This window comes from Coenobita brevimanus, chromosome 1 (assembly GCF_032717465.1).
Source record: "Coenobita brevimanus isolate Jiangsu-jjx chromosome 1, ASM3271746v2, whole genome shotgun sequence".
In the NCBI taxonomy this organism is placed as follows: Eukaryota; Metazoa; Arthropoda; class Malacostraca; order Decapoda; family Coenobitidae; genus Coenobita; species Coenobita brevimanus.
Genome location: NC_136954.1, coordinates 12,455,350 through 12,478,603, shown reverse-complemented (window position 1 = coordinate 12,478,603; position 23,254 = coordinate 12,455,350). Strand labels below are relative to the sequence as shown.

Sequence of the window (23,254 nt, the reverse complement as noted above, 5' to 3'; positions counted from 1 at the left end):
AGAGTAAATCAAAAGGTCCTGAGAGAATACTTGGCTGAATGTTTACACCCAGTATATATTTTTATATCTTCTCAGACAACTGCAGAAAATGAATAATGGATTAACCCCTTCACTTCCGTATGATTTATTCATGATACCACCAGAGGATTACATTCAGTTTAAGAGTTTAGTAGCGAATTTGTTAGAAACAAATTCCATTTGTCTCTTACAAACGAAGGGTTTCTGACAAGCTCAGTGTTGTAATTTGGCGGTACCGGTAGCATTAGCATAACAAAAATGACGTTCTTGGGATAATGTGTTGTAGCTGTGAATACCAAGTTATATTTAGAGTATGGCTATTTTTATGATCAAGATTTCGCTGACACTTCTCTTCCGGCTACTATGATGGAAGGCGTGTCATATATATATATATATATATATATATATATATATATATATATTCATTAATTGCCAGACGCCATGTATCCCACACAGGGTGGCCAAGGGCTTAGAGTTAATTGTTTTACAGGGAGGGGCACTAATCCTCCACCAACCCCACTTGACGTAGGGATGCCAACAGCATCTGGTGTTCCCAGGCGGTCACCCATCCAAGTACTAACCAGACCCAACGTTGCTTAACTTCGCTGATCGGACGGGAAGCGGTGAACTCAACGTGGCATATATATATTTACGTGTCCGACCCTGGGCAAAGACTCAAGGCCTATTTCTTGGGGGCAGTGACCTATCCCAAGGCCCAGTAGTCCTCCCACACCTCCACATGTCACCACTTCGGCGCTAACACCCACCGTCCATATTGAATACATGCTAGGGCTGTCTCATACAGGACTGGTGTATTGCTATTAGCCGGGGTACTTTTATGACATGTCGGCGGGTCATCTGGTAGATCAGGCAAGTCTGCTTTTTAGGAAATTCAAATCCTTAAACTGTTCCCTGCCCCAGCCGAGATTCGATCCTGGGTCCATTAGGACTGCAAGCCACCTCTCTACCGATTCAGCCACCGCCTCCTCAGTTGTCTTCCTCATATATATATATATATATATATATATATATATATATATATATATATATATATATATATATATTTTCGTGATAGCAGTATAAAACAACTAAAGACTATGACAAGGATAGTGTCTAACGTTCCCAGGGGAATGCTGACAGAGAAAGGTCGACGAACTAGAGCTCGTGATTGTACATTTCGTTAAAAGCGCCGTAAGGTTTATTATACGTCATGTGCAGAATAAAAGTGTGTGTGTGTGTGTGTGTGTGTGTGTGTGTGTGTGTGAAGTTACTGTTATAGAAATTTAAAATCAGTGCGTGTACGTACAAAAAATAAATAAACATAATAAATAGTTAACACCATAATCTGACCATTATAGAGAGGTTGTGTCAAGCCGTATAACTCGATTCGCTATAACCCACAGTAAGTCATAGCTATGTCATTGTAGTCTCGTGAGCTGTTCAAAAGAAAGATTTATACAAACTGATTTTTTTCTTCCCAGTGAGCGGGTTGTCCAAGTGTGAGTGTAATCCTTTTCAAAATCATGCTTTCTGTCGAGTCGTTGTCAGTGTTGCTCTCATTGTACCACGGACTTGTGAAATGAACTGTACATATACCTGCAAAGTTCAGAGAGATCATGACCTCATTTCCGGGCTGACTTGACCTCCCTCGCCAATCATAGCAATGCTTTTGTAATGAGTGTACCTGCAATGGAGCTAATTAATTTACCTACGTGTAGGCAGCTCTCAGACTAATATTAATTTATAGCATGCGGGGGTTAAGTCACCGAGGAGGGATTTCACACACACACACACACACACACACACACACACACACACACACACACACACACAGTATGATGACTTTGCTGGTAATAGTTGAGACAATAGAATATCTGTTCCGTCCAACAGGTGACTGCACTGTTGATTTCGCTGTTCAAGCCATTAGAATAACGAGTTGAATCATTAACTGATACATACTTACATACATACATACATACATACAGTATATACATACATATATACATTCAAACTCTACGTCCATAAACAGATAGATTTATGGCCGGTGAGACAAATATCGTTAATTGATGGATGGATAGACAGACGGACAGATGGAATGATACATAGATAAACAGATAAGTAGATGGGGGGAGGGATGGATACTCTTATTACCTCCGCCAACAAAGTTGGAGGAGGTTATGTATTCATTTATGTTTGTCTGTTTGTTTTTCCACGTGATATCTAAGTTCTCAGTGAATTTCGTTGAAATTTTGTGGAAGGGTGGGCCATGGGCCAAGAAAGAATTGATAAAATTTTGAGGCCGATCCTGATCCTGATCCGGATCCCATGTATATCTCCGGAAGTTCTCTGTGAATTTCAATAAAACTTTGTGGAAGAGTAGGTCATAGGTCAAGGATCAGTTGATTAAATATTGAGGCGGATCCGGATCTTATGTATTCAAAACAATATCTCCACGGTTCCAGATTCGGATCTTTTTTCATGACAGTGGCATTGGCGGAGGTATGCGCTCTCTGAGTGCATTCTAGATAGATAAATAGATGAACGGATGAAGAGAGAGAGAGAGAGAGAGAGAGAGTAGGGAGTAGTGTAAAAAAACTAGAGTTTATCTCTAGGAAAACATTTAATGGGCGAGGATACAATTTTTCCCTCCAGGATTCCGCCAGGAAGTTCAGATTAATATGTATAAGGAATGACAATTGTATTTTGGTGTTAGACGCCCCCTTCCCCCCCTCTCTGTCTGTCTGTCTCTGTCTCTCTCTGTCTCTCTCTGTCTCTCTCTCTCTCTCTCTCTCTCTCTCTCTCTCCCTCTCCCTCTCTCTCACTCAAGCGTATTATTCTAAGTGTCACTTTTGGTTTTTTTTTGCTTGTCTTTATAATTTGTTTTTATGACTACCAAATTCTGTCTGTCTGTGTTTGGCATTTGTAATCGGTGTAGATCTTTTAACTGCCTGAGTTTATCAATCGAAATGTGGGTCTGGGTTTGTGGATTTGTAGCATAGTGTTTGTCCGGTTGTTTTCACTTTGTCGTTTGGATTTATCGCGGTGTTTGGAGTATGGGTTTGTCGATCAGAGTTTGAGCCCTTCATTCTGATTTCAATTTGTCGTTATTTTGTTTTAATTTTCATGTCTGTCTATTTTTTGCGCGTGTTTCTTAGTTATCTCTTGTATTTTCAGTTTATGTTTAATGGAACTGTACTGGTATTTTGTGTTAACTTACCTGTTTTTAAGTCATCCCTTTGAGGGTCTTTCAGGCAGTCGCTGTAAGTTTATTGCCCTGGGTTTGTTGTCCTGCGAGTTGTGTTATTAGATCCTTCCCACCTTTCTCCCCTCACCCGAACCATCCCCACCTTACCCGAATCGCCCCCATCCCACCTGAATCACCCCCCACCCCACCTGAACCACCCCACCCCACCTGAATTATCCCACCCCACCTGATTCATCCCCACCCCACCTGAATCACCCCTACCCCACTTGAATCACCCCCACCCCACTTGAATCACCCCCACCCCACCTGAATCACCCCATCACACCTGAATCACCGCCACCCCACCTGAATCACCGCCACCCCACCTGAATCACCCCCACCCCACCTGAATCACCCTCACCCCACCTGAATCATCCCCACTTCACCTGAATCACCCCTACCCCACCTGAACCACCCCTACCCCATCTGAACCACCCCTACCCCACCTGAATCACACCCACCCCACCTGAATCACACCCACCCCACCTGACTCACCCCCCACCCCCACCTGAATCACCCCCACCCCACCTTCCATTCTGTCACGACTTATCCCTCGTCAGTTCTCTTTTTCACCACCACCTTTCCGTCACCTTTTCGTCTTTCCTTACACCATTTTCCTCATTTCCTCACCCCTTTCCTCTTTTTATCATCCCCTTCTTTTTCTCACCCCCTTTCCTCTTCCCCTTACTCTCTTTCCTCCTTCCCTCACCCCGTTTCCTCCTTCCCTCACCCCGTTTCCTCCTTCCCTCACCCCCTTTCCTCCTTCCCTCACCCCCTTTTCTCCTTCCCTCACCCCCTTTCCTCCTTCCCTCACCCCCTTTCCTCCTTCCCTCACCCCCTTTCCTCCTTCCCTCACCCCCTTTCCTCCTTCCCTCACCCCCTTTCCTCTTTCCGACACCCCGTTTCTTCTTTCCCTCATCCCCTTTCCTCTTTCCCACACCCCCTTTCCACTTTCTCTAACCCCTCATTCCTCTTTCCCTTACCCCCTTTCCTCTTTCCCTCACCCTTTTTATCCCCTTTCTCCCGTATTTCTGTCCTCTTCCCCTCCCCTCTCCCCCCTCATTTCCTCCACACCTCACCTTTTCGCCACTAACCCCTCTCTCTTCCCTTTCCTCATCCACCCGCTTTACCTCACCCCCTCTACCTTCCTCTTCCCCTCTCTCTTCTCCTTCCTCTTCCCCTCTCTCTTCTCCTTCCTCTTCCCCTCTCCTTCCTTCCTCTTCCCCTCTCCCTCCTCCTTCCCCTTCTCCTCTCCCTCCTCCTTCCCCTTCCCCTCTCCTTCATCTTCCCCTTCCCCTGTCATTCTTCTTCCCCTCTCCCTCCTCCTTCCTCTTCCCCTCTACCTCTTCTTTCCTCTTCCCATCTCCCTCTTCCTTCCTCTTCCCCACTCCCTCTTACTCTCCCATCTTTCTCACTTCCCCGTCACACCCCATCTCTTCAGCCCCATCCTTGGCCCACCTCTCTCCCACATCCTCATCTGTTCCCACATCATCACTTCCCCTTTGCCCCTGTTCCCTCTCCCTCTCCCATTTCCAATCTCTCTCTCTCTCTCTCTCTCTCTCTCTCTCTCTCTCCCACCTTTGTTCTTCTTCTTTTCATTATTTTTCTTTTTCTTTATCTTCTTCATGTCTACCCAGTCTCGCTTCTCATTTCTCTCCTTTTCTCTTCCTTCTAAATTCCTGTGTCTCTTCAAACTCACACTCCGCCACTCACCCCTGCCCTTCCTTCCACTTTATCGGGGATTAACCCTTTGATTGATTGCTACGAGGAAAGAGTAATTTTTTTTTTTTTTTGAACCGATACTCTTGTAGGCCACCCGTGCTGATATGTGATCGGTTTATTGACACACACACACACACACACACACACACACACACACACACACACACACACACACACACACACACACACACACACACACTCTCTCTCTCTCTCTCTCTCTCTCTCTTCTCCTTTTATTCATTCTTTTCCTGTCTTTCTTCGATATCGTTTATTTATTAGTTTTACGAGTCGAGCTCTAGGTCTAGGCCCGTATTCTCGTCGGGTAAAGGTACTCCCAAACATCTCTTTCGTAGCGATTTATTCTAGGATATGGCTGGTCAGTATCCTTTTGTACGTTATTTATGCAGAGCATGACGATGTATGAAGGATTTATATAACACAGAATAGGACAGTGCGGTGTAATAAGCAAAATAAATCGCATAGGAAAAGGTGTTAGGGAGATTCTTTAGCCGACGAGAATATGGGCAGAGTACTTCAAAGACCCAACAACTGAATAAAATCACCTGGCAGCAAGACGAATGAAATATGATGTGGTTAGCCCCCTAATGATGGAGACAACTCCTTAATATTCTATTACAGCTTATGTCAGACGATTTTATTCAGCTGAATGAAATTAGGAGCCTGAGTGTTGTAACTTGTCACCGTCAGCTGTCTGATGGTCAGGCGAACTCTTTTATCTTTTTTTCAGCTGACGCCAGACGGTCTTATTCAGCTGGCGCCAGACGGTTATATTCAGCTGACGCCAGACTGTTTTATACAGCTGGCGCCAGACGGTTTTTTATTCAGCTGGCGCCAGACGGTCTTATTCAGCTGGCGCCAGACGGTTATATTCAGCTGATGTCAGACGGTTTTATACAGCTGACGGCAGACGGTTTTATTCAGCAGACGCCAGACGGTTTTATTCAGCTGACGCCAGACGGTTTTATTCAGCTGACGGCAGACGGTTTTATTCAGCAGACGCCAGACGGTTTTATTCAGCTGACGCCAGACTTTTTTTTTTTTTTTTTTTAACGCCAGACAGTTTTTTTTTTTTTTTTTTTTTTTTTTCTTTTCAGCTGACGACAGACGGTTTTATTCAGCTAACGACAGACGGTTTTATTCAGCTGAGAGTGAGTCAGCAGGAGACCAAGTCCTTCTTCCTCGCATTAAAAAAAAAAAAATGAATAAAAATAAAATCTTTCCTGTTTCAAGGTCTATCACTGCGTTTTAGTTTTCTGCTTTCTTGCCAACATTTTCACTTTCCACCTCAATTTCCTCTCATCTCACTTTCTTCCTGCTTTTCTTCTCATTTCCTCCTTATTCCAACCACTATTGCTGTTCTTATTCTCATTATCTTTTATTCCTACTCCTATTATTGTTCTCGCATCTTTTTATTTCTACATTTTCTGGTCTCATCTCTCTTTGTTCCCACCACAGTTACTGGTCCTTTCACTTTCTTTCCACATTGCACAATCCACACACGTGTACCTACTTTCTGGTCATGATGATGATGATGATGATGATGAGACCTGGCAACGACTGGAGGAAGAGGAAGAGGAAGAAGAAGAATACCAGGAGAGATAAGAAGCAGAGTAACAGTATGAAGCAGATGATCAAGAAAAATGAAGTTAATGTAGCAGGAGGGATGAAAAGCGGAAATGAGAAAAATTTGTAGAAGAGGGGAAAAATGGAGAAAATGGAGGAAAATAACGAAGAGGGAGTAGAAAATAGGGAGAAATTACGAGAGTGACAAGAAAGGGGAAAAAATTGAACAGAAAGGAGGATAGAAAAGGGAGAAACAAGAGGAGGAGAGAAAGATGAGGAGAAAATCGAGAGAGAGTAAAGATGAAGAGGAAGAACAGTAAGAAGTACGAGTATGAGATGAAGAGAATAAAGAGAAAGAGGATAGAGATAAAAAGAAGAGGGAAAATAAAAAAAATAAATAAAAGGGGAAAGATAAGAAAAAACGAAGAAGGGAAAGTTGAAAAGGAAGAAGAGAAAGAGGAGAGAGACGAAGAAAAGAGGGAGGAGAAGAATGAAAAGAAAGTTGAAGATGAAAATGGTAAAGATGAGGGAAGAGGGAAAGACGAAGATAAAGAAGAAGGATGAAGAGAAAGAAAAACTGGAGGAAAAGAACTGGAGAATAATAGGAAAGATGGAAAGAAAGGAGGGGAAAGATGAAGAGAAGGGAGAGGAAAGATGAAGAGAAAGGAGGGGAAAGATGAAGAGAAAGGAGGGGAAAGATGAAGAGAAAGGAGGGCCCGATCAAGGAAGAGAGGAAATAAAGAGAATGGGGATAGGTGATGAGAATGATAAGAAAGTTGAAGACTAGTAACCAGAGTGATAGGCCCATTTGGTCTTAAGGAGCCTCTGGCCTGTATCACTGGGGCACAAGCCTGGAGGAGGAAGGAAAGAAGGAATGAAGAAACGAATGAACGAACGATCGAACGAGAGGGATTGAAGGAAGTGTGAGAAAAGGATGATGAAAGATAATCCTTTAGAAGAAGAGTGAAATATGTGGACAGAACTATTTTTTATGGCAAAAAAAATTGATCCTTTTGCCTAGGATGAAGCGTCAGGAATTAGATGGATGCAACTTAGATAGTTAGATATAATGGAATAAAAGATTAGCAGGTACAGACATATGAAGTTTTATATATTGTATACCAGCCCTACTATACAGCATATGCCATTTTATTCAGCTTGGCAAACACTTTTAGCTGGATAGGCATTGAAAGACTCTTTTAGTGCGAGAAGTATTTTTTAAGTTGAATTCAGTCGCTTAGAGGTAGGGAAAATGGAATCAGTTAGTACGTAATGGGTGTGAAGGGATTACCGAAAAAATTATGAAAATAGACACCCAGGGTCAACTTTACTTTTCTGTTCGTCATTTTGCTTTAAATATTAAAAATGTACGTGTCAGTGTATTACTTTTTTGTAATTGAGGGAAATTATTAACAGCAGGATTTTTTTTTTTAAATTGATATCTCCTCATTTCTCTGAGCGACAGCATTATAACTGGCATAAAAAACACGATCAGTCTGGGTATAATTTTAATTCTTGAAAATGTAATTACGTTTTTCTTTATACTTAAAAGGTTAATGATAATCTTAAAGCATCGACTTCGGATGTTTATAGGGTTCAGTACCCTGGAAGGTTATGGGTATTATGATTATATTTTTTATTTCTGCGGTTCCAAAATCTTCAGTATTCAGTTACATCTAAAGCCACATGATTGTATTCAACAGAGTGATCCAAAGGAGCCAGAGAGTTAATACGTGACGTTAAGCCTTTCGTGATCGGGCAGTGCTAAAACTGCCATCTCTCAATGTCGAATCCTGAGCTATAACAAGAGTTGAACACTAGAATATGGTACTAGTCACGAAGAAGTTCCATGACAAAGATGTAGAGCCGCAGCATTGTCCTTTTCTGCCACTCGGCTACGTGAAATAAGCTGCAAAATAACGAAAATCTAGCTCGGCTTAAAGTGAATGAACCACGGTCTGTTTCAGCTAACGCCATATCATTTTCTTCAACTAGAGATGCTTCACAGGAACCCGAGAATGTTAATGCTGTCACCATTAACCCTTTCGTGGTGTGAGTAACTCAAGCACACTTCCATGACACAGATATGCCCTAGAAGAATGCCTCTTTGTCAGCATAGTTCATTAGCTGCTTCAGAGTGTTGCCTCTCCTATATGACCTTGTGTCATGAACCCAAAAATGATAATTCTGTCACCATTAACCCGTTCAAGGTGGGTAGAACTGTTAATTTTTATAGTAAAGAGAACCTCAGGCGGCTTAATTCAGCTGAGAGGGAGTTATAGGCGTATAGTAAAGTTGTGTACTATAGCATTACTTTTTAAAACGGAACCATTCGTAAGATTTTCACACAACGCAATTTTTAGGGTGAATGCGGGTGGATCATTAAAACTGGCAACGGAGTGAAGCAGTGAGAATGTCGATTACCTATTGCATTAGCGAACTGAATGGAAATGTTGTCTGTCGCCTGTGTCTGTCTGTCTGTCTATCTGTCTGTTTGTTTGTGTCCTAGCGGGTATATATTTGTGTATGTTTGTATTTACATATGTATGTTTATATGTCTGTTATCAGACCATTACCAAATGACTTTGGGTATCTTAATCAAGCTTGGAATGTTGATTTAATGTGGAAAGAATGATTAGATTATCAGATAAGAACGGGTTGGGCATCATTTCCTCCGTGGTGAGACGCTGATCCTATCCTCCGCGCACACGCACAAGCACACACAAAATCCATCACAGCCCCTAGAGAGAGAGAGAGAGAGAGAGAGAGAGAGAGAGAGAGAGAGAGGGGATTTATGTGCAAGAAAAGCCTGCACTTCCTTTTGTCTATTTGCAACCCTGTGTTTGAGTTCGTGTTTCTTTGAGTTTCGGTGAGACCTGAGGGTCATATTTAAGGTAAGGAATATTTTTTACGGGTTGTGTTCGGGCTTTTATTTGAAATCTTCGGAGGAACAGAGAGAGAGAGAGAGAGAGAGAGAGAGAGAGAGAGAGAGAGAGAGAGAGAGAAAGGAGGGAAGGAAGAGGGAGGGAGATATGATAGAATTGTAAAACTGACAAAGGTGTGTGTGTGTGTGTGTGTGTGTGTGTGTGTGTTTATGTGATAGTAATAAAAAAATAGCTTTACTGAGGACATACTGAAGTGGTGTAGTATTTTAACACTTGAACAAAGAAGAGGTTTCTCCTAAACTGAACAACGTTATCTAGATTTGGCATGAATATAGCAGTTTATAGTTATGCAGTTTGTCGAAAAAATAACTGTAGGAGAAGATTTTAAATGCCTGACCATGTAATTTCACTTCCTGCACGTATTTTTCATGACACAGGCGGCGTCCGAACACCTCTTCCTTAGTGACTAATTCAGCATACTGTATATTCTTGATGATGTCTTTTACCGTACGTACAGCATTTCGATATCGACGTAGTTTGTATCACTAACATATAAAAGGAGATTAGGTGTATTTTGAAGAATATATCGCTATGACGTCCCCGAAGTCACCTAAAATATATATTCCTTTTTCATAGGTCTATAATCCTTCAGTTTGTTAGCGTCATATTGAGTTTTATTTTTAGTTTTATTTTTTCCGTATCTAGACAAGCTGGAGGGGTTCGATATAGACGTCAATAATCGTTTCATTTTTAGAGATAGCTTTTTTTAACTTTATTTCTTGAGATCCTCCCTAGGTTGAATAAAAATGCGTCAGGTGGTGAGGTAATAAATAAAAAAAAAAAAAAGTCCCTGGTGTCATGGAGATAAGTGCGTCATTATAACTTTGTATTTTCATCTCCTGCTCCGTCACACGTCTTCCTGCATGACCTGTTTCTTACATCGTGCACTACATTTCCTCCTCTCCATATCTCTTCCATAAACACCTGATTCACACACAACCTGTTCCACACACTCCACCTGATCCACATACTACCTGTTCCACACACCTGGTTTCTTCCACAGTCAGCTCAGGTTTTCACGTCATCCGTTGTCATTTTCATCACTCTCATATCTTCCACACATCCAACTTATTCTGCACTCTTTACCTCCTCCATTAGTCACTTCAACTGGCTAACCAGTACTAATTGTAGCCGCTTGTTTTCTAGGGGAGGATTTAGACTCAGCTTAAGCCTGTTATCTGTATTATTGGCCCTTGTGCACTGTGTAGTTGATAGGAATGAATCTTTCTTTCTCGCTTGTCCATCTACCTTCCTTCCACACCTCTCCACTCACCCACCACCTCATTTCTTCCCCAACGCCTTCTCCTCCTCTCATCCACCTTCCCGCCACCTACTCACCCTCTCCCACATTTCGACCCGCTAACCTCTCACGTCTCTGTTCACTCACTCTTCTTCCATTCCTCTTCATTCAGTACCATCCTTCTCCCTCTACTATCCCATTCCTTGCTGTCAGTCTCCACCCTCTCTTTCTTTCCTTCCTTCCTCCACCACTTTCGTGTTTTCTCTTTTTCCGTTTTCTCCCTCTTCTTCGTCTTATTTCTTTCTTTACTTTCCCCATCTTCATCTTTTTTATGCTTCTTTCCTTTTCCCTATATATTTCTACCACTCAAGTCTTTCCACTTTGTGACCAACCCATCTTCTCGTATGATCACAACCTCTCCGTTCATCCACCCTTTCATCTCTCCTGATTTTCTCTCACTCCTCTATCTGCTGTAATCCCTTCTCACCCTTCCATTTCCCTTGTCTGCCCTCACCTCCCCGACTCTCGCCTTCTCTCACTCCAGTCCCGACACAGCATTTTCTTAACCAATTCCCACAGGCTCCTGGTGCTGGAGAGGGTCGCCTGTCTGTGGTGGCACCGATATGACTGGACGGCTCCGCTGCCCAGTTGTACAAACATCCATTACCTTCCTCTCTTTCTCCCCCCAAAAGAGGATGGTTGGCTGGTGGAAAAAACTTCAGCTTGTAGTGCACAGGGTTTACGTACAGATGGGCTTGAGGCTAAAAAAAAAAAAAAAAAAAAAAAAAAAAAAACTCGACTGCCTCCTTTCCTCTCATTCATCTCACCTCTTCTCCCACCCACCCACCTACTGCTTTCTTTAATGTCACTGTCACCAGTCCAAACACAAAGCTTCCAGTTCAGTGAGGTACCTCCTTTCAATCCCTTCATTCCTTTTATCCCATTCTCTCTCCTTTCCTTTCCTAACATCTCCTCTCCTCTCTTCTCTTCTTTCCCCTCCTCTCATTTCATCTTATCTCTCAAAACTCTTCCCTCTCCAGTACCATCCTCTCGTAACTCTCCTCTGCTAACCCTTCCTCTCCTCCCCTCATCTTTCCTCTCCTCTTCATACCTTTCCTCTCCTCTTCTCACCATTCCTTTCCTCTTCTCATCTTTCCTCTTCTCTTGTTACCTTTCCTTTCCTTTCCTCACCTGTCCTCTTTTCATGTTACTTTTCCTCTCCTCTCCTCAACTTTTTTCTTCTTACGTTTCCCCTCCTCTCCTCCCTTTTTTCTTCCTCTCCTCAGCTTTCCTCTTCTCTTTTTACCTTTCCTCTTCTCTTTTTACCTTTCCTCTCCTCACCTTTCCCTTGCTCTCCTCTCGTCTCCCCAAACACCTCCCACACCAACACTTTCCTCTCGTATCCTCCAGGTCCAAAAAAAAACAAAAAAAAAACGGGGGGAGGGGAGTGGCCTCGACCACCTAATACGCAAATGGACTCCCGCGACTCTGCTCTTTAGGTAAAATTACTTGGTTTACTACCCCCATCAGGCAACCGGATCCTTTCTCTCTCTCTCTCTCTCTCTCTCTCTCTCTCCACCTGTGTTTGCCAATTTACCTCTCCTCTAGATCTTATAATTACTGACAGTTCTCAGACTAAAGTCCTCTATAATTGCTGACCTACTCCTCCTCCTTTCCCTCCCTTGCTTCTCACCTATGTGTTATGGTCCTCTCTCTCTCTCTCTCTCTCTCCATCTGTGTTTGCCAATTTACCTCTCCTCTAAATCTTATAATTACTGACAGTTCTCAGACTAAAGTCCTCTATAATTGCTGACCTACTCCTCCTCCTTTCCCTCCCTTGCTTCTCATCTATGTGTTATAATCCTCTCTCTCTCTCTCTCTCTCTCTCTCTCTCTCTCTCTCTCTCTCTCTCTCTCTCTCTCTCTCCACTTGTGTTTGCCAATTTACCTCTCCTCTAAATCTTATAATTACTGACAGCTCTCAGACTAAAGTCCTCTATAATTGCATACCTACCTCCTCCTCCTTTCCCTCCCTTGCTTCTCACCTATATGTTATAATCCTCTCTCTCTCTCTCTCTCTCTCTCTCTCTCTCTCTCTCTCTCTCTCTCTCTCTCTCATTACACTGTGACCATACCACAATCTCCACAATTTTATAATAGGAAATTTACCACTGCCTGTTTCTTGTTATGAAACAATGTGTATATAATCATACTATATTCGTGTAACTTTATATCTGTGATTATTAATCTATTTATATGTTTATTACAATGGTTCAACCCATCAAGGCAATCCACCCGACGTATGTGTTACTAGGGGGTGCGCCATTTGTGTAATTTTTATTATGTAAACCTTACACAATAAAATTTGTAAATCAAATCAACCTCCTCCTCCTCTTCCTCTCCCTCTCCCTTTCTCCTCCTCGTCTCCCTCTTCTCCTTCCCGTCTTCTCCATCCCCTTCCCATCCCCCTTCCCCCTTTCCCCTCTTCATCCTTTTCCCCTTTTCTCTCTTCCTCATTCTCTCCTTTTCCTTTCTTCCTTCTATCTCCTTTCGCCTTCAGCCCCTTCCAATTCCGTCTCCCGTCACCCATTTCTCCTTCCCCTCCCCTACCCTCATCTCTCCTCCCGCCCCCTCCCCACACACACACGTCATAACATCTAGACGGTTTGGCGTGACATGAGCTAATGAAGGTCTGGATTCTCTCTCTCTCTCTCCACACACACACACACACACACACACACACACACACACACACACACACACACACACACACACACGACAGTAAAGACCTAAAGAATAACATCCAATCAGTCTTCTCCCTGTCGTGTACAAATTTCTTCACAAAAATCCTAACTCAAATATAGTAACCCCTACCCTAGATGCAAACTAACCAAGACAACAGGCCGGACCTCGTAGTCGTTATTTGACAAGAAACCATAGTCGTGTAATTAGTACAGTGATTGAGAGAACTTCAGAATTTAGTTGAGTATTGAGCATGGCATTCGGTGCATATGGAAAAGTATTTGATTCAGCTGGAACAGCTGCAGTTATGAGAGCAGTTCGATGATGAGACGTAGACGCAAGTGATGTTGAAGTACTAGATGATGTGCATGAAGACGGTACCGCCATCCTAAGACCCGTAAGGCAAGATATCGCAAAAGAAATGGCTGTTAAACCAGGAGAGAGAATTTCACACTTTTTTTTTTTTTCTTAGTATTCGTAGGCGACTCTTCAGTTGTCTAGATTGGAATCAAAACGGAAATAACGCTAAGGCTGAGCGACTGAACTATCTTTTATTTGCCGATGACCTAGTTTGTGTGTGTGTGTGTGTGTGTGTGTGTGTGTGTGTGTGTGTGTGTGTGTGTGTGTGTGTGTGTGTGTGTGAATCAGGGGAACAACCACAAGAAATGGTATCCGATTGAAAGAGGGAGGATCTGAAGGCAGGCATGAAAAATGATTATGAAGCAGACAAAATTTATTTTCAGCAGATATGTTCAGTCCCTTTTGATAAAAATAGATGACCTGTAATATGTCGATGAATGTATACTATAAAATTATTGAAAGCAGTTCAAGCAGAGCCCGTTCATTACAGTGATATCAAACGAAGAATACGAATGGGATGGAGGCCTTTTGGTAAAAAGTAACTGCCGTTGTCAAAAGAGAGGATGCCTTATTTGTTGTTAGTTATTAATAAGAATCGTGGAGTCTGACAGAACCCTTAGAACCAAAACTTGGGAGTGCTGAGAAAAGAATGAAAAGGATTGTGTTTGGTGTCACTTGGGGAGAGAAAAGAGACCTTCCTGGACAAGAAAACAAAGCAGTTAAGAGATATATCCATCCCTCCATTCTCTCATCCGTCCATCCATCCATCCATCCGTCCGCCCGCCCGCCCATCACTTCACTATCCTTCCATCCATTCAATTCTTCTGTCCTTTCATCCATTCGATTCTTCTATCCTTTCATCCATCCATCCATCCATCCATCTATATTTCAAAGCCATTCTGCCCCAACGATAGCAAAGAGGCCTGGGGCCATTCTACACAATCTCGACAGTTAATGAAAGAGTAATTAACCTCATTCACACCTGAGCGGCATTACTGTAAGTGATCAAAAACATCAGCCATCCCTCAGATGTAAACCCTCGTAGGCCCCAGCCTCTTGGAGTGCCCTAACCCACTAGACGACCATGCGTCGTTTGGTTCTGTGGCTACCACCCAGTGTAGTAAATACGAGTAGTTTCTTGGGTTACAGTGAACCATTTGTCATGTCACTCATAAAGTCACCTGAAGGCAGCACGACATCGAATGAGTGAATAGTTCGCTCCCCCACTTGCCAATAGTCACAAAATTTAAAAAGCCAATATCGATGAGTACACGTCACGTCCTTCGGAGAGCAGATACTAGATGGACGACCTGATATGGTGTGAGAGGACGAGGCTGACAGAGAACAAGCGTAATGAGATTCAGAGGTATGCCACGATTGAATGGAACAGGATAACAACCTGTCCTGCAGTGGACTGAACCAGGGTTATGATGATGATGATCTGTGTCTGTAGTTGAAGGAGAGAGAGAGGAGAAAATTGGTGGGGTGAGGGAGAGGAGAGAAGGGGAAGGAGAGTGGGAGGAAGGAAGGGAGAGTGAGGATAATGTAGAGGGAGACAGTGAGGGAAGAACGGGAAGAGGGAAAGGGATGGAGGGAAAATGGTAAAGGGAAAAGGGGAGGAGGGAGGAAGTAGAAAAAACTGGAATAAGGAGGTGCGGGAGAGAGAGGGTTCAGAGAGGAGAGAGGACGGTAAGAACGGGGGAGGAAAAATAAAGAAGAATGAAGAAAGGAGAGGGAAAAGTGGAGAGAGAGAGAGAGAGAGAGAGAGAGAGAGAGAGGGAGGGAGAGAGAGAGAGAGAGAGAGAGAGAGAGAGAGAGAGAGAGAGAGAGAGAGAGAGAGAGAGAGAGAGAGAGAGAGAGAGTGGAGTGAAAAAGTGAAGATATGAAGGAAAAAGTGGAGAGTGGGAAGAGGGAAACACTATTGGATGGAGGAAGGAGGAGGGAAAACTGGGTAATGGAAGAAGTAATGAAGGAAGAATGAAAGGAAAGGAAGGAGAGGGAAAGAGGAAAGAAGCAAGGAAAAGTGCACGAAAATCCAAGTGAGAGAAGGAAAAGCGATGGGAATGAAGTGGGAGGAGGAGAATTATTTCTTCAGCCGAATCTTTCTCGTTCTGGGTCTTCCTTTCCTTCGTCATCAGATGCTGGTCGTGGAAGGCTGGCCAGAATCCGAGTTGACAGCCCCATCTTTCACGAGAGAGAGAGAGAGAGAGGAGGGGGGGATTGAGCAGTTTAGATGGATGAAGAAAGAGGTGGAGGAAAGATGAGATGAAATGCCATGTCTTTTCCACTTCAGTTTATCCTTGGAGAGCTGGAGGGAAGGGAGAGGAGAAATGGAGGAAGGGAGAGGAGAGGAGAGAAGAGAGATGCAGGAAGGGAGAGGAAGAAGTGAAAGATGGAGGGCAGAAAAAGTGAGGAGAGATATAGAGAAGAGAAAGAGGGAGAGGAAAGATGGAGGAAAAGGAGATGAGTGGAGAGATTGAGGGAAAGGACAAATGAAGGAAAGGGAGAAGAGAAAAGAGATGGAGTGGAGAAGAGGAGAGGAAAGATGGAGGGAAGGGAGAAAATTATAAAAGTTTGGGATGGAAGGAAAGGAGAGGACGAGAGGAGAGATGGGACAGAAGGGAGAGGAACGGAGATGGAGAGAAGGGAGAAGTGGAGGGGAGGGTTGGAAAGGAGAGATGGGGGACTGGAGGGAAGGAGGAGGAGGGAAGGAAAAGGCGGAGGAAAAGGAGAGTTGATGGGAGAGAAGAAAGGAAGGGAGACGTGGATGGGAAAAATGGAGGGAAGGGAGAGAAGGAGAGGGGAGATGGGGGGAGGGGAGAAGAGAGACGTGACGGAAGAAAGGGAGAGGGGATGGCCAGAGCATGGGACAGGGAGGAAAGAACACAGTAATAGTTGCTAAGAAGGGAGGGAACGGAGGGGAAGTCGACGGTAATGAAGACAACGAGAGAGGAGAAGAAAGAAAAGCAAGAGAGAGGCAGGAAAAGAAAGGTTAGAAAATGAGAGAGAGAGAGAGAGAGAGAGAGAGAGAGAGAGAGAGAGAGAGACAGACAGACAGACAGAGACGAGACGAGAAGTGGAAGGACAAGTGGAGATTGAGTTGATGAGGACACTTTGCCTTTGTTGAAGCTGACGAACTGAGATCCTTTGAGGTACTGTCGAGTGGAAAGGCGTCCCCCACCTTGAGGATTACACAGGATTACACAGGAAAGCAAACAGCAACAGACCTTATGGTCCTTTCGAGGCTGCTTGTTACAGAGAAAACTATGACTACAAGATCTAACTCTACATGCTGAAGGATAAGGATAGTAAAGCAAGAAGGCTCCCCCCCACCACCAAACCCTCCAGGAAAAAGTGAGAAAAACCACCATGCAGCATGGAAAAACTGACATGGAAATTTTATAGGAAACACTGAAAAGGAAAAGTCACATTCTATAATACTTTATCTATAAGCTACTCGATTGAGTAACCTGAAAGAGAAAGTAAACAAATAAAATAATAGTTATGGCATGACATTATAAACCGGTACATTGAGGTTATGGGAAGTCTGTGGACAAAACGTGGAAGCTACACACTGCACAGTGTGGATGTTTAGGGATGGTGCGGCAGCCTTGCCTGGCGCTTTTAAGGTAGGCAGCAGTCAGTCAGGCCCTAGCTCCGTTCGCTCCACTGAGACAAGGAACTCTCCCATGTGGGACAAGTACACAAGTTTCATCCTGAAGCAGTGACCCCTGGTACATTAAAAAAATCCTGATGTTGGTCACTTGACTAACAGGGACCCTAAGTGATCCATAGTCCATCCCAGGTCGAAAGTAAGAGTAGTGACCGTTAACTCAGGGTTATCTGTGCAGATCCTAATCTGTGCTTATATTGCTTTCTTTGCACTGGGGAGATTGAAAAATATATAAGACGGTGTCTTAGATAAAAGGGAACTGCACAGTGCACAGTGTGGATGTGCAATGCACAGAGTGGATGTTTAGGGGTGGTGCAGCAGCCTTACCTGGCGCTTTTTAGGTAGGCAGCAGTCAATCAGGCCCTAGCTCCGTTCACTCCACTGAGACAAGGAACTCTCCCATGTGGGACAAGTACACAAGTTTCATCCTGAAGCAGTGACCCCTGGTACATTTTAAAAATCCCGATGGTGGTCACTTGACTAACAGGGACCCTCAGTGATCCACAGCCCATCACAGGTCGAAAGTAAGAGTAGTGACCGTTAACTCAGGGTTATCTGTGCAGATCCTAATCTGTGCTTACTGTATATTACCTCATTTGCTTTAGGTAAATCGAAAAACGTATATTGACGTGGCATGACGCTATGTTAAGTTTACGGGGTGTCCTGTAGACACGAAGGGACTGCACAGTGTGGATGTTTAGGGGTGGTGCGGCAGCCTTGCCTGGCGCTTTTAAGGTAGGCAGCAGTCAGTCAGGCCCTAGCTCCATTCACTCCACTGAGACAAGGAACTCTCCCATATGGGACAAGTACACAAGTTTCATCCTGAAGCAGTGACCCCTGGTACATTAAAAAATCCCGATGGTGGTCGCTTGACTAACAGGGACCCTCATTGATCCACAGCCCATCACAGGTCAAAAGTAAGAGTAGTGATCGTTAACTCAGGGTTATCTGTGCAGAGCCTAATCTGTGCTTATATTGCTTTGTTTGCACTGAATAAATTGAAAAATGTATAATAACATGACGCAGCACTATGTACAGGTACGTTGTTTATGGGGTGTCTTGTAGACAAAAGGGGCATGGACTTACACGTACCGTAGCTATAAAAGCAAGTTATTTGGACAGAAAAAGAGTCAGCTGAGGATTCTCGTGCAAATACTTGTCTAATTTGTTTTTGAATGTCTCAATTGAGATACTGTTCACGGTGTCTGAGGGTAATCTGTTCCAGATATTTACAACTCTGTTAAAGAAGAAGTATTTTGCTTCGTGGGATTGGAATTGCTGTCCCAAAATTTTGCAGCCATTACTTCTGGTTTGACTCGACCTGTCTATATCAAAATATTTATTCATGTCTAAGTTGTCATATCCCTTCATGATTTTGAAAACTTCAGTAAAGTCCCCTCTTAACCTGCGCTTTGTTAGGCTAAATAATATAAAAGTTCTTCAAGGCGTTCCTCATATGGTTTGTTTCTAAATCGTGGTATCATTTTTGTGATTCTTTGCTGAATTTTCTCTCATTTTTCAATGTCCTTTCTGTAGTACGGAGACCAGAATTGCACACAATACTTAAGATGGGGATGCACTAGCGAGTTGTACAAGGCAAGTATGACTTTTTCCGATTTAAACTCGAAAGTTCTTCCAATAAAACCCACCAGCTTGTTTGCAATTTTAACCGCCTCGGTACACTGCTTGCTTGGTTTTAGGTCATTTGTTATTATCACACCAAGATCCTTTTCATTGTCTGTACTTGATAACTGAATATTGTTCATTTTGTAATTCGCATGGACGTTGTTACTTCCAATATGAAGTACTTTACATTTTTCTGTGTTGAATTTCATTTGCCATTTTTCTACCCAGCTTGCTAAAGTATTAAGGTCATTTTGTAACTGCTGCCACTGTAATTTTGAAGTGACTTTACTGGTTATTTTAGTATCATCTGCAAATTTGGATACTTTACAATTTAGACCCTCATCAATATCGTTAATATAGATAATAAAGAGTATCGGTCCAAGTACTGAGCCTTGGGGAACGCCGCTGATCACATTACACCATTTGGATTCCTTTCCGTTTATCACAACTCGCTGTTTTCGGTCTGAAAGCCAGTCTCGTAACCATTTCTGCGTATTTCCTGTTATTCCATGTGTTTCTATTTTTCTCATGAGACGCTTGTGAAGGACAGTGTCAAATGCTTTCTAAAAGTCGAGGTAAATTATATCTACTGCTCTTGAGTCATCGTATGATTTGTAAACGTCATGGAAGAAGACCAGTAAGTTAGTTAAGCATGAACGATAATATCTGAATCCATGCTGTGAGTCTTTAATTATATTATTTTCTTCTAGATAATTAACTATTTTATCTCATGATTTTTTCCATTAACTTGCACACTGCTGATGTTAAGCTGATTGGTCTGTAATTTCCTGGGTGCGACTCATTTCCTTTTTTGAAAATTGGTGTTACATTTGCTAGTTTCCATTCACATAGAACTTTCCCAGTACTTAATGATTTATTGAATAAGGCAAAGAGTGGCAGCAGTAACACATGTTTTGCTTCTTTGAGAATTCTCGGTGATATTTTATCGGGGCCAGGGGTTTTGTTTATGTTCGTACTCTTTATGGCTGAAAGGATATCGTTATTATGGATAGCATAGTTACTAAGGACTGTGCTATTTGCTTGGTTTGTGGGTAACAGTAGGTTTCTGGTGGTGTTTTCAACTGTAAAAACAGACGCAAAGTAATCGTTAAGAATGTTTGCCATTTCGACCTCATTTTCAGTGTGTTTGCCATTGTTTGTTTTTAGAGAACCTATTGATGTAGTCATGACCTTTTTCTTTCTAATGTAACTGTAAAATTCTTTAGGATTTGATTTGCACGTATTAGCAATGTGGATCTCCAGTGGTCTTTTGCTTTGTTTAATAAGTCTTTTTGATGTGCAGTGTAGATTATCGTACTGTAATTTATCATCAGTATTTTGTGTAGCTTTATATTTATGGTACGCCTGTTTTTTGGCTATTAAGTTACTTTTAATTTCACTGGACCACCACTTTGGTTCACTATTTTCAGCTGGACGTCTGTTATGTAGTGGCACACATGACTTTACCAACTTCATTAAATTTTGTGGTGAATATTTCTCATGCTTGGTTTATGTCATCGGTTTCAGACATTTGATTCCAATCTGCAGTTGCAAGTAGCGCTCTGAGCCTGCTGAAATTAGCTCTATGATAATCTGGGACCTTTTCTTTGCTCTCCGTTTCTTTTACTTTTTCAATAGTAATATTAAACTGTATAATTCGATGACCACTGGAACTAAACTCTGGTCCTGGTTCAAAATTGTTGACTAGGTTATCATTTTTAGTCAAGATGATGTCTAGGATATTGTTTCCTCTCTTTGGGTATTCTACGTGTTGGGAAAGGGCGCTTTCTTGAAGATTCGTATAAAGCTCTTGTCCTGAGTGTGCCGTCAGTGGTTCGCCCGACTTTGTTACTGGTAGATTAAAGTCTCCAAAAATTACGCTATCCTCTTGACAACAAATTTCAACAATTTGATCATAAAGTTTTTCATCTGTCTCATTTGACTGTGCAGGAGGACGATAGACGAGACATATATTTTGTGTGAATTAATACTTAGCTGAACATAACTGGCATCTTTGTTGGTAATACTGGGTTTGGATAGCACAAGGGGGTGGAGACTAGTTTTCACATATAGTAAAACACCGCCACCAGCTCGATGTGGTCGCTCACAGCTGAAAATATTGTACCCTGTTAATGAGTATTCCGCTAGAAAGTCACGGTCAGATGTGTTAATCCAGGACTCTGTGATCCCAACGATGTCTTAATTTTCTATGTAAATAATAGATTCTAAATCCTCAAACTTGTTACATAGACTACGTGCGTTAACATAGCAGACTCTAATTCCGTTCAAAACAGTTGGTGATCTGACTTTGCGGGTATTTATGTTAAGGTTACTGTTCCTGGACGTGCCGCTTTTTTTTGTCTGAAGAGGGCGACTTTATTGTGTAAAAGTCTACCTAGCCGTGCCGCTCCTACTGAGGTCAAATGGAGACCAATCTTTCTGGAATAGAGTATGTTGCTCATAAAACTGGTCCCACAGATTGTCAAAGTCGACTCCCTCTTGTGTGCAGAGAGATTTTAGTCGGTTATTTGTGCTGAAGGCCTTATCATAGAAACTATTTTCTGCCTTGATCCTTGGGAGTATATCAGATATTATCACATTAGTGGACATGGTTTTGAATCGTTTGATCATTTCATGATACTTTGCTAGCAATTCCTCTGATCTCTTGCACTTCAGATCATTTGTACCAACATGGATAACATATAGAGTTTGATCATTTGCGTCTTTTGTGACTTCATCGCAGGCTTCTGTGATATCACATAGTCCACCTCCTGGAAAACAGTACCTCTTTCTGCTGCTGGGGGCGCGTCCACAAAATTCCTCCAGCTGACTGCATACAATAGAGTCCCCAATAAGCCTTGTTTCTTCTGTCTCATCAACTGCTTCAGCAAGGATCTGGTAGCGATTGTATGTAGTTATGGGAAGGTGCTTCCTCGTACCTTTTCCGGGTTTTGCGCCATTTCTTACCATAGTAAAGAGGACTTCGCTTGGCGTTCGTTCGTTCGTTTTAAGATTTCCTTCACCTATAGTGGAGGCCGGGCCATACATTAGCCCGGTGTACGCTTGGCGAGGAACGTACTGAATCGCTGGGTGAGGAAGATACTGGTACACTATTATTTGTAACTGCCTGATGGGTGGGGCTTTGTACGAGGTCAGTTTGTACGCTTCTTCCTTCTTGAGTGTTGTTGCTGACTCCTATGTTTGCTGCTACAAACTCTTTCAGTGTCTCAAACTCTGCCTTGAGTTCCCTGTAATTTCTCTGCGATTCAGCTAAACCATTTTCTAGATCTCTTCTCAATATGCATAGTTTGCACACAGGCGTCGAAAAGTAATTCAAAAAATACTGAGCCGCAAAATGACCAGTACACTCCTGGCAGACCTTCAGGTTAGATGGCATTTTGCAGCAATATTTCCACAATCCCACACAAATAAAAAATAATATACAACTGGTTAATGGATGTTGTTACAAATGGTCAATTTACTCTATATGAAATATTGAATTTCTAGGGAGATTCACTTACTTTTTATATACTGTCTTCCTTTACCAGTATAAAAAGAGTAGAAAATCTACCTGCTATGGCATAATCCAACTTACATGAATTCTTTTAGCAGTGTAAAAAGAATAGAAAATCTGCTTGCCATGAACTGTGTAAAATGAAAAGAAAATCTACTTGCTATGGTATGATCTAACTTACCATGAATTGTGGAAATACACCATAAACTGATTCACTGGGAGAAAAAAGGGAAAAAGGAAATAACAATGGAATGTTGGGGAGAAATCAAAATAAAAACCTAGCTTCACTCAGTGAACAACGGTTTTTAGTGCAAAAACTATTTCAGTGGTGTAACATCAATCACACAGTTGTTACTCTATACAGAAGACAATGCTATTCACTTGCACTAAACTAGCAAACAACTTAGCTAGTGTTTGTTAACGTTAGACTTTAAAGTAAGACGTACAAGGCTGATAGTGGGAAAAAAAACAAAGAGAGCTGGTAGGTAAATACACTCTCAGTTCTCTACACCATTTATTAGTGAGAAAAGATAATCTGTTTGTTAGATATCGTTCTAACTGACCTTGATCTGCGGGAAAATAAACTA

The 23,254-nt window shown here is 42.5% G+C and overlaps 1 protein-coding gene and 1 pseudogene across 1 annotated transcript in view; one reads left to right on the top strand and one right to left on the bottom strand.

The window, feature by feature from the left end:
* LOC145414462 (glutamate receptor 1-like) overlaps positions 1-23,254 on the top strand; it is a 654,998-nt gene that overhangs the window by 218,855 nt on the left and 412,889 nt on the right. The gene's annotated exons all lie outside the window — the stretch shown is intronic.
* LOC145416598 (5S ribosomal RNA) lies at positions 551-671 on the bottom strand (annotated as a pseudogene).